Here is a 14720-nt window from a genome sequence, read left to right on the forward strand (position 1 = left end):
TAAAAGCCCAAATACTAGTCAATGCCTCATCTGTGCTTTCCCACAGGAGTTTTTCTGTTTTGGGAAAATCATCCCCAGAGGACTAAAGCTTCCTTATAGCAGCTTCCTTATAGCAGCAAAGGCCCACTGCAAAAAAACTCTGAGACATTTTACTGTGACTTCCAAATGGTTCTAAGGTTGGCATGACAGAATGAATGAGAAATTTAGCTGTAAGACAGTCCAACATTTACCATTATTCCTTGACAAACAATGCATTGCAGGATCCCTCCTTTCCCATGTGAACCAGTCAAGGTTCTAATGATTCACCTGGTTCCTAGTTATAGAGTTGCCTCTTTCACACTCCATGTATATGCACATTTCTCTTAACTATCATCTGAAAGAGAGTGCAAACTTCTGCCTACCCAGGACAAATCTTAGTATTAGTTGTTACAGTGCTGCAGATCTAAGACTGGCCTCCAGATTGTCAAGGAAGTCCTTCTACTTAAAGGAAAATTAGCAACAACCAAAATAGCATTCTTGCATCTGTATTTTACCTATTTCCTGTTACTTAGCCTGCAGTGATCTCCTTGATTTCTCCTCATGAATAAGCAAAAAAGTGGAAGACCATCTATTGTCCAACTGACTATATAATTTGGTTTGCTATTGATTCTGATAGACCTCCTTCAAATACTCTTAATAGGCTTGTAAGTTCCTCATCCTTCCTCTTCCAGAAAGAAAGCCACCTCTGTCAGCCTCCCAACTGCATCACCAACATTATAAAAATCTCTGAAGTGTCTGAGATGTTTCCCTGCTTGCAAGTCAATATGAAACCCTACTGTAGTGTCACAGATGCTAGTAGAAGACATTAGACTCCTAGGTCAGAGATGAAGGACAATTTATGTTTCACAGCAACTGCAGTAGCAAGGGTATCAGCATTTTTTGCTCTGGTATTCTGGGCTTTAATTTCCATGAGGCAACCTGAAGCAAACACATTATAAGAAAGGGACCCTAAACTTAAGGAATGCAAATTTTTTATAATAGGCAGTAAGCATGCTTCTATTTGCTCCAGAAGGGGATGCTATTTCTATCTTCCAGGACTGTCTGCTTTAGAAATGTCTTTTAAAAATACCTCAGGACAAAAATTGTCAGTAATTCTTTTATAAGATGTGCAGAAATGTGAAAGACCCATGGGAAACTGTCTCCCAATAATGACAAAAGACTTCAGTAGTGCTTGTTTAGGTAGTTTCCTTATCTATGGCATGATATATGTTCCTTGCTAATTCCTAATGATGAAATGGTTTGAACTGGTGTTACCTGTGAATGGTGACCCTCTCCCTAAGACAGAAACTAATAAGGAAGATTTTAGAGCAAATATGTTGCATTTAAAGTTCAGTATTTGACTTGTAATTATTTACTCCTGACTATATAGATTATAGCATAAAGGAGATTAAGAAATTGGGAATATCAGCCGGGCACGGTGGCTCATGCCTGTAATCCTAGCACTCTGGGAGGCCAAGGCGGGAGGTTCGCTGGAAGTCAGGAGTTCAAGACCAGGCTGAGCAACAGCAAGAACCCGTCTCCACTAAAAATAGAAAGAAAATTAGCTGGACAACTAAAAATATATAGAAAAAATAAGCTGGGTACGGTGGCGCATGCCTGTAGTCCCAGCTACCCTGGAGGCTGAGGCAGGAGGATTGCTTAAGCCCAGGAGTTTGAGGTTGCTGTGAGCTAGGCTGATGCCACGGCACTCTAGCGCGGGCAACAGAGTGAGACTCTGTCTCCAAAAAAAAGAAAAAGAAAGAAAGAAACTGAGAATCTCTATGTCAGAGAATAAAAATTTGAGCCTAAACCACAGAATATAAGAAATGTATATATTGTGTAATTACAGGGCATTGTAAATAAAAATCATTAAGCAAAAATGTGATATATACATGTTTCCCCATGGCTTTGATGTTTTTCCAATACTTTACGGTTTGAAGAGTGCCTACATTTTTCCAAATAATCAAAAGAAAAAGGTGACATACTATTTTACTTTGCTTAACTTTATACTGCTTCATCAAGACCGAGCATAGCTATCATCTTCTCCAATGGGCTTCTCCTATACTCCAGGCTGGGACACAGGCCCTTTCTCTGCATTAGCACAATGCCCAAGCTTATGTGTACCCGTGTTATGACTTTACAACATTACATTGGCCTTTTATGTTTAAACGTGTTTCTCAGCCTGGATTACTCTGCAACTAAACCTGGTTGCTTATTAATGTTTGCACTCCTAGTGCCTGTATTTGTGGAGTTGAACTGAAAGTAACAATGACCTTACTTGCAGATATTTTAGAAAATTATGTCCCATGAGGAATAACTGAATGGAAGACACATAGAATATTCAAGCTGGAATAATTTATAAAAGTTCTTTATGATTTAATGGTTTAGTTATAGTCATGTAAATATCCAAATCCTTATGTTCATTCCTAGTTCTGTGACATCCTGACATTTAAAATTATTTTGTATTTATAGTGAAACCTTAAGATTTTATATAATTTATATAGTTTTAGAAATTGAGGGGAGGAGGGCAAAATTAAATGCAAGACTTTGTTTCATTATCAAAAGGTTGGCAGTCACTGATTGGTATTATCCAGAATTGATTTCTATTCTAACCCTAAGTTAAAAATTTCACAGATTCTGACTTTTCCCTTTTATCAAAGAGGTAGACTAAAGACGAGTAGCCGTTTCTTTCTCCTTTTGTCCTGGTGCACAGATGTCCTTTCTCCATTTTTTGTCATAGTCATTTTTCTCCCATGCTCAGACGTCTGCTGCTCAGACCTGCCTTTGCGGTTTCTGTCACCTCGCACCAACCATGATTGCTGTTGCTGCCTGTGCTGCCGGCCCTGAAGTCTGGCGCACTTCTCCCTTTCCTTTTTTCTCCAATTTTCCAATTTCTTCTGAATCTTAACTGCTTACTCACATTCTAAAAACAACAAAAACCTAAATGAAAGGCCTGTCTCTAAGGAACAGTCATCCTTCCCTTCTGTGCAGTGAACTTGAAGGCTTAGATAAAATGATGGGCTCTCTGGCTCCTGTTCTCCATTTGCTGGTTGTTCAGGGGCTGGCTCTACCTTCACTTGAATTCAAAGGCTATAGTTTTCTCTTCTTGTTCCAGAGCCATTTTGGAAATTTAAGAATTCTAAATTCTTAGATTTTGATTAACCGATTTTTTACTATTTTCTTTACAAAAGACAGGTCTTTGGTAACTGTGTTGTCCCTGCATTGCCTTGTTGTTTTAATAGCAACATTAATAAGTGAATACTTTAGAACTGATGAAATATATGTGTTATTTAGGAGAATTAAAAGGTTGAAGTGAATCAAATACAACATATGGTTTTATGGGAAACATGGAAGGTCAGGAAATGACTTTGGCCTGTTTGGAGCATAAGAGTGGCAACCTTTACAGAGACAAAAGGAAGATATTGGATAATAGAGAAACATAAAAATACTGTAGAGAAAAGAGTGACCAAAGCAGCAAGTTATAAAATGATAAAGACAAATATTTATCTGTGTTATAATAGGGGTACATGGAAACATTGTTCTCTTTCTCTCTCTCTCTCTCTCTCTATATATATATGTATATATATAAATAGATCTGTAACCAGATATAACTGTGTTTAAATTCCCATCTAAATATTGAGTTAACTATTAACTATTTAGCTAAGAGACTACAGTCAAATGTCCTAGTATCTCTAAGACTCTTTTTCCCATTGTGTAAACATTTTGCATAGTTATTGTGAATGTGGAATTAGATAATGTGTAGAAATCCCTAAAACATTAACCGGCACTGTAAATACTCATTCAATAAATGTTACACTTTCTCCATACTTAATAATTTGAAAAGACATAATCATTTCAGTTTCTAACAAATGAAACAAGTGTATTTCCCAATTAGGCAATTAGCAAGTGATAATTAGATAATCCGATTAGATAATTAGCAACTCTTAGGGCACTAGGAGAATTTTGGGCTTTTCAGAATATTATATAGTAATGCAGGAAGTAATATATAATGAGCATTGAAGAACTAATTAGAACCATACTTTCCATGATAAAATTAAGTAAACACTTAAAAGAGAAATTCTCTATTTTAATTATTATTAAATCAGTGTGGTGTAAAATTTTTCCACAAGAATTAAAACTGATAAACTAGAGGAGTTCCTCTTTTATCTAGAATGAACAAAGCTGGAAAGAGCGTAAATCCCACCCTAACAATAAGAGAAAGTCAGATGAACTAAGGAAACCATGCCTTTTATTGAACCTGCTGAAAAGCTGAATACACGGGGCAAACAAACATCTAGAATTTCAGGAATGGGTAGGTTGCTCCATGAAGAAATGAGTCAGGGGGGTGATGTCTTATGTGGCAGAGAACAGAACAGAACTTGGCCACCATACAAGCGATGATAAAAAGAATTATTATCTGAATTAACTAATAAGAAATTCTCTAAAAAGCTAAAATTTTAACAAATTGCTGAAGGCTGAATGTGGGCTAGAGTGACAGTATAGAATTGCTGGTAAGCCCTGACACAAGGAGAGTTTGAACTTAATCTCTGGTACTTTTATGTGAACTTCCACCAGCTGTTTACGACAAATATTGGAAACACAATGGGAGACAGGTGGGAGCTTCTCTCAGTAATGCGGGTGCAGAGTAGGGGGTTGGCTACCCCTGGAGGTAAAGCACAACATCCCATTCTCTCCCAGCTCTCATCCTGCATCCTAGCTACACACAGACTAAAGGAATGTGAGGTCTTTGGTGCATTGAAGGTCACCTCCTGACTAGATTAACTCAGTGCCCCAAACCAATGGCCTTAGAGTAGAAAAGATGTAGCCTATTTCCAGGCATAAATTATTGGCATGAGTCCTGACTACTTTCCATTTGGTATTTGACATTTAATAAAAAACTAAAAGGTATGCAAAAATTCAGGCAAAAAACAATCCAATCTATTGTCAAGAGTCCAAGCAATGAACAAAACTAAACTGAGATGACCCAGAAGTTAGAATTATCAGGCAGGGACCTTACTATAACTATGATTAATGTATTAAATAACTTAATGGAAAAGGTGGACAATATGTATAAACAAATGGACAATTGCAGCAGAAAAATAGAAACTGCAAGAAAGATCCAAATGAGGGTGCTAGAAGTAAAAAGAAATGTTATCATAGATACAAATTCTACAAGTGGGTCCATTTATCAAGACAATAATCCTAAATGTGGGTGCAGCTAAGAACAAAGTTCAGAATTAAAGAAGTAAAATTGGTCAACTGAAAGAATAAAATGACAAATCCACAATTATGTGTGAAGACTTCAGAACTCCTTCCTCTGTAATCAACAGAATAAGTAGAAATCAGTAAGCTTATCTAGAGCGCCTGAAAAACGCCATCACCAACTTAACCTAACTGATAATTATAGACTACTCTACCAAATAAAAATAGAATATGGGAGAAAATATTTACAAAATACATATATGATAAAGGACTGATATGCAGAATATATAAAGAAAAAAAACACTATAGATTGCAAAACAAAAGAAAATCAAAACAAACAAACAAACAGGAACACTTGACCTTACCAAGTATGGACAAGAATGTGTTGCAATTGGAACACTTGTACCTTGCTCAAGGGAATGCAAAATGGTATTGTCATTTTAGAAAGCTGTTTAAGAGTTTCTTATAAAGTTAAAAATACAAACACCATATGACCCAGCAATACCACCACTTCTATGTAGGTACTCAAGTAGAATAAACATATTTGTCTACATAAAAACTTTTATATTCATATTTACCAAAAGCTGGAAACAACCTAAGTGTCCCTCAAGTGCTGAATAAATAACAAACTGGTATATTCATACAATGGCAAACTACTCTGCAATAAAAAGGATTGAAGTACTGGCAGTGAAAAAAGGCACTTTAAAGGCTATACACTATACAATTACATTTATAGGACATTTTGAAAAAAATCAAAACTTAGGGACAGAAAACGTATTAGTGGTCTCCGGGGCTTAGCGTGATAAGTAGTGACTGTCTTCAGAGTGATAAGAGAGAGAAGATTTTGGGGTGATGGAACCATGCTATATCTTATTACATAGGGATGGCTTGTAGGCATTTGTCAAAGTTCATAGATCTAGCCATCTAAATAGGATTAATTTTCGGTTTGCAAATCATATCTCAATAAACCTATATTTTTTAAAAAAAAATCATGAATAGAAGAATGAGATAAGTCCCATTAGGTAGGTCTACATATTAGCTACTTTCTAACACTGCCTAGAGATGAGTATTTCACATACTTTAATTCCTTGCAGCTTAAACATTTGAGTACATGTTTAAAAAGCCTAATTTGTGCAAGTAACATTTTGCATTATTCCAAAGTATTGACACATATTATTTTATTTAATCTTTATAATAACCTTGAAGAGTTACTGGGATAGGCTATTTAGACTGATTAGTAGATAAGAAAGCTATAATTGAGAGAGGTAACATGACTTGCTGGAGCTACTAAATATTGAAGCCAGACCAGAAATCATATACAGAGGCAACTTACCCCCAGGCAGAGTTAGGGTAGCTGCCCCCCAGAATCATAGCCCAGGGCAGCAAATTGGCCTAGCAAGAGATCATCTTCCCCCACCAACTGCACACTAAGTATTTAACAGATGGTGTATCATTAGCTATGCCACAGAATATTATACCCTAGTAACTTATAAGGAAGCATAACTTTGCTCCATCTAGTATTCATCACAAAACTTAGTTATGTGAATTAACACTTTTTTGAAGAATTGACTATTGCTCTAAGGAAATAGATCCAAAATTTAAATGCCTTACTTCTATTTTAAGTCTTTTTTACCTAGTAATTTAGTTCTCATTATATTTTCCAAAATCTTGATTCATAATACATAGGAAATTGAAAACAAAAGCAGTACCTTACTGTAGTTAGTTTGAGAAACACTGATCCTCAGGCATTCAAACTAACGAAATAAAATAAGCCAAATGCAACAGATCTGTAGCCAAACTTGGCCTACGGCTTTCCAGTGTGCAATTCTTCCTTTAAATATTCTAAACTTGAAATCTATGCACCAGGACTACGTTGTTCACACCCTTTCCAGAACTAATTTCACTGAACTATGCTCTATCATTATGTTTTCAGTCTACATTGAACCCTCTGGGACATACTGTTGCTTTTAAAATAAGGATATTATAAAAAAAAAATCCAGTTCGCTACATAATACAGGCTTCTTTTATTAATCTGCAGGAGAAACGTTTCTCACATTTTGTTTTCCAGAGGAGTCACACTTATCTTATTACTGATCACATTGAATGAGCCTCTTTTCAAAGGCTGCTAGGAAGCTCAGAATCAAATTTATGCCCCCAATAACTATAGAGAGACTATGGCATGCATTTCTAAATTATATAACTTAATTTATGAGTGCTCTTGCTTAATTTTATGTTTCTAATCCTATTTGGTTAGTAATATTTTTCTTATGCATGTAAATTTCAGCGAAGTAAGGAAACTCCAGAAAGAAAGATGATAGGTAGTAAGGAAGGAAGGAAAAAAGAAAAGAATGCATACATATACTCAAATATGCTTGTATATTGCATATTAAGTATCTGAGTAAATCTATATTACATTACTTCTGTAATTGTACACTCTTAGTTACCTAGTTGAAAAGAGTCTTTGAAAAATATGTTTGAAAATTTTAATGTTAAAAATACATGTAGTAGGGGAAAATTTAATATAATTTTCTATACATGAAAGTAGGCAGTAAAATTTACTCATGTTTTCTACAATCAGAACTGCTTATTCTTAACCAGGTTATGAAAACTGGGAGTCACTTCATTATTATCTCTGTTATCCATGTGGTAGCACAATGTTTCAGGTTCCCGACTTAAGCCAGGCTCTGTCTGTAGGCAGGCTGTGTAACTAGAGAGATAGCAGCATCCTACTGAGATAATATGCTTTTATTCCTAATGGCAACCTGAGGAGTAGATGAACAGTACATATTATTAGAGCAATTGTAAGAAAACTTCAGGCCAGATTTGCATCCTGTTCAACTCGGCATGACAATTTTTTGATTCCCAGAAAGAAGTTTCTGTGCTGCTAACCAGGAAAAAAAATCCAACCTATTAAAAACAATTACATGTGGTTTCAACCTCTCTGCAATGGGAGTTGAAATTCTATATAATTAATTACACCTTATGCAGATAAAAAGAAAAGAAGTTTAAAAGCAAAGCACTGTGCCAGTAAAAGTATGAAAAATATTGAAAACTCATTTGTTATCAGTAGTTTCATAACCACTGCTGAGCTTTGTTCCAAGATTTTGAATATGTTGGGTTGAGTTTCCCTAAAGAAAAGGTATTTGTGATACTTTTTAGTTTATGTGACCTTGTGTCTAAGTCTCACTGAGAACTTTTTGATCACTAATTAGCTGCTAAACAGTCATCGTCTATTGAATAGGAGCATTTTCCTGGTTGGTGAGATAGAGCCACCTCTAAAATGAGAATAGCAATCCACAGATAGAATAAAATTGCTTATAAAGGGAAATGATTCCTCATTTAAAAGAAACAGGGTCTAGAATACCTACAAGTCACCATCAATTACATAGCCTGAAAATTATCCAACTCTCTAGAAAACTGTCCAAGATCAACTTCCCTTCATCCTGAAATTATTCTTCTGAAGCACACAAAAAGTTTATTGACATGGACCAGGTATGTAAATAGCACAGAATATATTAGAAAGTTCACTTTTCAAACCAATTATATGGACAAGCTATCTACTTTCTTAAATTTGTCTGTCTTCTGATATACCAAAATATAAACACACATATACACACTCAAATGCACACACGTTTTTATACTTAGGTATGTATGAATACAAACTGCCAAATACATAAATACACATACAAAGATACTCACATGCAAATGTACATATACATATATACATTTACATATAAATATACACATCCTTAAAAATATACACACATACACATACACCTATATGCATGCCTAATTTATTTAAATGCTCTAAGTTCAGGAAAAAATCTAAAATTTGCTATAAAGGCATAAAGATTTTCAACTTGAGAAGAGAAACCATATACAAATGAGAAGACAGAAAAGATAAGCCCCATACAGACCTGTATAAGTTGGCTAAATCTGACTTTACTTGGTAGCACTTTCCCAGTATTGTCTTCCTGTTTCCTTCTTAGCTCTAGATCCTTATGGATTCTTCTTTTGGCTCCTTACTGTAGCACATTACCCCTCTGAATGAAGCAGGCATAGGAGCAGAGTCCATCTATGTATCAACCTGGGAAGGGATAGAACTTCATCATCATTTTAAGTAGTAGAGGAGTACGTCATCATTATAACTGTTAGTATTATTAAAATACAGTTGCATGTGACATTATGGTTAGTCACGATAAAACCCTATTACCCACTGGGACAGTGCCCGCTTTTGGCTGGGAATCGACCACACCTTGTATGATGATCAGTAAATGCAGTAAAAGGACACGCAAATTGACTTCCCTGTCAGTAGGTGGTGTTTGCTGGAAGGAACAATCTGCAATGTTGTTTTTTTGAGGAAGCCCAGCTCTAGTTCTTCAGTCTAGCACCCCAGGTGGTGGGTGGGGCCCTGGAGCTTCCAGGTGAGTCCTTATTCTCCACCACAGCAGAGGCAGGTTGAGGAATGAGGCTGGGCGGGGCTGGGTTGGGTGAGCTTGCCCTCAAGCTCCACAAATGCTTTTAGAAGGGGTCAAAGTTCTGTTCCTGGCATCTCAGCAAAGCTGCCAGGAAGGGGCTGAAGTGGCACCACTCAACCAGAAAGTCTGCATGTGGAGGTGGGACCGTCTGAGAACTGCACTCTGGAAGTCTGGAACAGGCTCCTTTCCACCATCCCCTATTCCACGGTTTATCCTAGGCCTCTGCCAACAGGTAGGACCTCTAGTCAATCGAGTTCAACCACAGCTGTGATGTGGGCTGGGAGGTTTCTTGCCCAGGATCCCAGCCTAAGCTGGGAGCGTGGCCCTCCCACGAGAGGAAGGGTGCCCCCCAAGTGCACCACAGCTAGGACCCACTCTGCACTCTCACCCCAGGCAGCCGCACCTCCTGAGACTAATTAACAAATATCCCCTCTGTGCCCCTGGGCAATGTGATTGAGACCTGGGTGTATGGGATCTGGCTTCCATACCTGGCCCCCGGGCGCCAGAGATCAATCCCTGTCCATGCCTGGGAGAAGAATGCTTGTCACAAGTCATCCACAGAGTGCCCAAGCTGGTTCAATGTCCCTCCACCTCATGGTTTGCCCCACTTTGCTGGAGTCACTGGGCAAGCAGCACGAGGAAGGGCTGGTGGGTTGGGATCTCACAGCCTGAGCACTCCTCAGTCTACTGCAGGATCCCCAAAAGAAAGGTCTGAGCCCTGTTCCCTGTGGATGCCTCTCTGTGGTGGCTAAATTGTCTCTCTTGGCAGCCACAGGTAGGGGAAGGAAAGAGGAGAATAAAAGTCTAGGTGGAGGAAGGTCTGCACACTGGTTGTCTCTGACCCTCTCTCTGGGAGGCAATCCTCCAGGAATGATCAGGCTCTGGGGTCACGTAGCTTGCCTGGGACCCACTGGACCCCTGTGGCTCCTGCGGTCTGGGCCAGAGTTGGGAAATGTCTGTGTGGGGATGATCAAGATGGAACCTGAGGGGTTGAGGCCCCCCAGGGAGGACAAAGGCTCAGGGTGGGTAGAGAATCAATATGGCGCCTGCCCTCTGGCTTGGGTCTGTGGAACAGGAGGCGCCCTGGGGAAGCTGGTTGTCTGGTGCCCTGTCTGCAAGAAGCTCTCTGCTCACTGGCAGCAGCAGTCTCTGGGCTGGTGTTGTAGGTCTGTCCAGTAGCTTGGGAGCCTGTTAACAGTCTGAGATGCAAGGTAGGGGCATTTTAACTGCACCACCTACACACCTATCCTTCTCGTTGGTTTCCAAGCCTCTCGGGGCTTAATCCCTGACAATGCCTTTTTCCTTCCAGTTCTGCTCCACAACCTCTTCCTGTGGAGTCTCCTGTAGGTTCAGGCACCCCTCCTTCCAACCTTTATCTGATCTATGTTTGTCTGCCTGTTCATTTTTTCTCTTTCATCTACAATTTTTCCTTGCAGAGATACCCTGGCTGGTGGTATGGCTAGTCTGACATCTTGCCTCCTCCCCTCAGGGATTGTTTTTAAAACAGAACAAGACAGAGAAGCTGGAAATATATTTTTAAATGTCAAAGAGAATAGGAAAACCAGTATTATTAAAATAATTATTTAAAAGCCAGTACTTGTTGCTATCGGATCAGGTCAAACCAGTTGCCAGTCTATAGAGGTTCAAGTTTCAACCACCTTGAACCACCTGGGGCTGTCTTTGACCTCATTTGATTTTGTCTGCTTTAATGTCACTTTGGTTTGGGGTGCACCTTTCAAACATAATGCTTGATTTAAAATAACAGTGACTGTACATTTACATTTGTATGTGGATAAGTGGCTACGGGGGAGAGGGAGGAACAAAAGTACCATAAGCATCATAACTTACATAGTTTTTGTACATGTCCCCCATTTTAAAAATTAACGTATACATGTACAAATGAAAGCCTTTATTCTTGGTGATTTTTCCGTTACCCTCAATTTGCCTCGAAATTGAAAGTGATTCCTTGAGCAAAAACAGTGTGACCTAAATAATTGTACTCAAACTTGACTCTGGTTCCTCATTAAATTTTCAGAATTTAATCATTTAACTTTTGTTGGCACAAAGAGGCAGACCTTACTTAGCAGGCCCATTTGCCTTTAAAATTGCTCCGATTTGAGTGGAAAGTTTCCCAAAATCCATACTCTTTGAAAATTTCAATCATGCCTAGTAAACTAAAGTAAAAACTAAGCATACAAATAAACAAATAAATTTTATTTTCCGACAGTGCTGCTGAATCAAATATGTGAGTTATTTTCTTCTTATATTGTTTGATATCTTTGTTGACACAGAATCTCTTAACTAGCAAACAAGGATTAATTGAAACTCTTGGGCTTGACACTGGAATGTTGGTCACTAGTTTGTTCTGCTTTCTCTTCCTGATTTAAACACAGCTAAAATCACATTATTTGGAACCATAATCTGTGCCAAATCTTCATGATAAAAATTAATTTTTTAGAAATACTCTTTTTAATTCTCTAATTACCATATTCAATGAGTCAAATGAATTTTAAGCAATCTTTTATTATGCTAGACATGAAAGTACTGTATAAATTAATCATTTTAATTAAGTAATGACAATCTTAGTGTAAGTGAATTTACACTGTTTATTTTAACATTAATTACTGCTGATGTGTACAGTCTTGTATGTTCTACCTGTCATACGAATATTTCAAAATGCTTGATATGCAAGGTGACTAATCTTATTTGATAAAGGAAGGTACAATACAGGGAGTTGATCTACTTTACCTGGCAGTGAAAGGGATGGAGATGGGCCCGGCTCACTGAAGGGGAGAATGTCAGCATTAGGGAGTTAGACGTGTGGCAGGTGGATCCTTCAGTAGAGTGAGATTGGCCAAACTGACTGATGCACCATTATAGTTGGGGGCACACCAAGATCTGAAAATTGGAAGGCAAAGGCAAGTCAAGCTGGAATAAAGTGACTGGTGGAACTGTCCAAACAGGAGTTAAGGACCAGCAATAGCAAACTGCAAGAAAAAAAGTGGACACTAGTGAAGAGCAAGAGCAAGAGAAGCATGAGGGTCTAGGAGGAACTGTCAGAGCATCAGACATATATGGCTGGACTTTTAGGTGCTGTCTCAGCTGCTTTTTATTTTACCTATATCTAGTTTCTGACATTATCATCTTATATAACTGTTTTCTTGATTCCTAGGTAGTTAATTCTTTAATTACTTATTTCATTTTTTAGCATAATTTTAAACCAGTACTGGAATTACCTAAATATGCCAAGGACTGACAAGTAAGCAATTATCATCTAAGATAGTGAAGCACAAGCAGAGGAGATTCAAGAGATGGCCAGGGACCCTGAATATGGTTGTGAGGTTCCTACAGAGTACAGGGTGCTTGGCTATGTGATAAGTGGGGGCTGAAACCAAGCCTGAGATCCACCCACCGAACTTTGTGGCCTGGTCACCTGGTGAAGCTATCTTCAAGCCACAACAGCTCAAAGGAGGCACCTCTTTTTGTAGTTTGTCCATTTCTGGGGAGCATCTTTTTCATAGCTTGTCCAAAGAAGCTTAATGCAATATGGATGCCTCCAAGAGGGGGAGGATGGCTAGTTCAGCCTCAAAGAGGCTGCTCCAGGTATAAAATGCACCATGTCCTAGGACTGAATTTGAAGCTTTTGGAATATAGAAATCTGAACTTGCTAAAGAAATGAGAGTGGATCTGCAGATTTAGCTTTTGAACAGCTCAGATTCCTTTATATGTTTATACATGGCTTACAACGTTCCATCAATGTCTTATTTCATGTGGAATAGTATTCAGATCCCTTGATAAGCTCTACAACAACTTCTTTCAAAATGTTTTTACCAGGACTGATAGGAAAAAGAAATACATTTTAGGCTATGACGCAGTACACAGACGTTCATAAACACACTCATACAGACACACACATCTGAAGCAATGATTTTATAAAAATTATATATTTTATTTACTTTCAAATTTTATTTTTTATTTTTTCTCTTGCATGATTATGTGTTCCAAAAATTTTTTTTTGAGACAGACACTGCACTCTGTCGCCCAGGCTAGAGTGTGCTGGCATGATCATAGGCCACTGCAGCCTTGAACTCCTAGGCTCAAACAATCCTCCTTCCTCCGCCTCCCAAATCACTGGGATTACAGATGTGAGCCACTGCATCAGATATTCCTGGACATCTCCTAAATGCCAGTTGTAGGAAATAGGAAGGGGGCACTGACCAAGTACAGTTGGAGCTGATCCAAGGTCTAATTTTCCTGGGTGTTGCAGAGGCAGTAAAACCAGGAGGAAGAGCAGGAATACTATAATCCAGATTGCCTGCATTTGAATCCTGATTCTGCAGCCTCCTACTTGGGTAACCTTCAACAAATTATTTAATCTTACTGTACTTCAGTTTCCTTTCCTCTAAGATGGTTATAATGATAAAAGTATTTTCTCATAGTTTTGTTGTGAAATAATACATATAAAATTCCTAGGATAGTGCTTGACATATAATAACCTTTAAATAAATACGAATTATAATTATAGAAGGACAAGGAAACAATTATGGAAAGGCTACTTTTGAAGTGAGAGTTTGGGTTTTCTAAGTTGGAAAGTATTGGATAGGAAGTAGAGGGAGACATAATGAGTCTCAGAAAATAATTTCTTCCTCACAAGGGTATATAGCCTTCTTGGTGCTGTCCTCGGAAATCCCTAGTTCCTGGACTGCTATTCTGAAGCCTCTCTCTAAGAATTATACGAACTAGTAACATTCAGTCTCCTGGGATGCCAGTCATCAGTACACCAAAACACATGCTGCTCACTGATAAAATTCAGTGTTTAAATTGAAAAATGAAAACGCTTATTCAGAATTTACATAATGCATCTTAATAAGGGGCTGTCCTTCTTAAGGCAGTATACAATTCCTTCTTACTTCCTCCATGTCTCATATGAGGCCATCCTATTTCAAGGTTAGCAGCCAAGGTAAACTATCAGAGAGAGATTTGAAGAAGAGTGGTTTTAATGCTTGTTGATTTGTGATGCAG

This window comes from Eulemur rufifrons, chromosome 15 (assembly GCF_041146395.1).
Source record: "Eulemur rufifrons isolate Redbay chromosome 15, OSU_ERuf_1, whole genome shotgun sequence".
Classification (NCBI taxonomy): domain Eukaryota; kingdom Metazoa; phylum Chordata; class Mammalia; order Primates; family Lemuridae; genus Eulemur; species Eulemur rufifrons.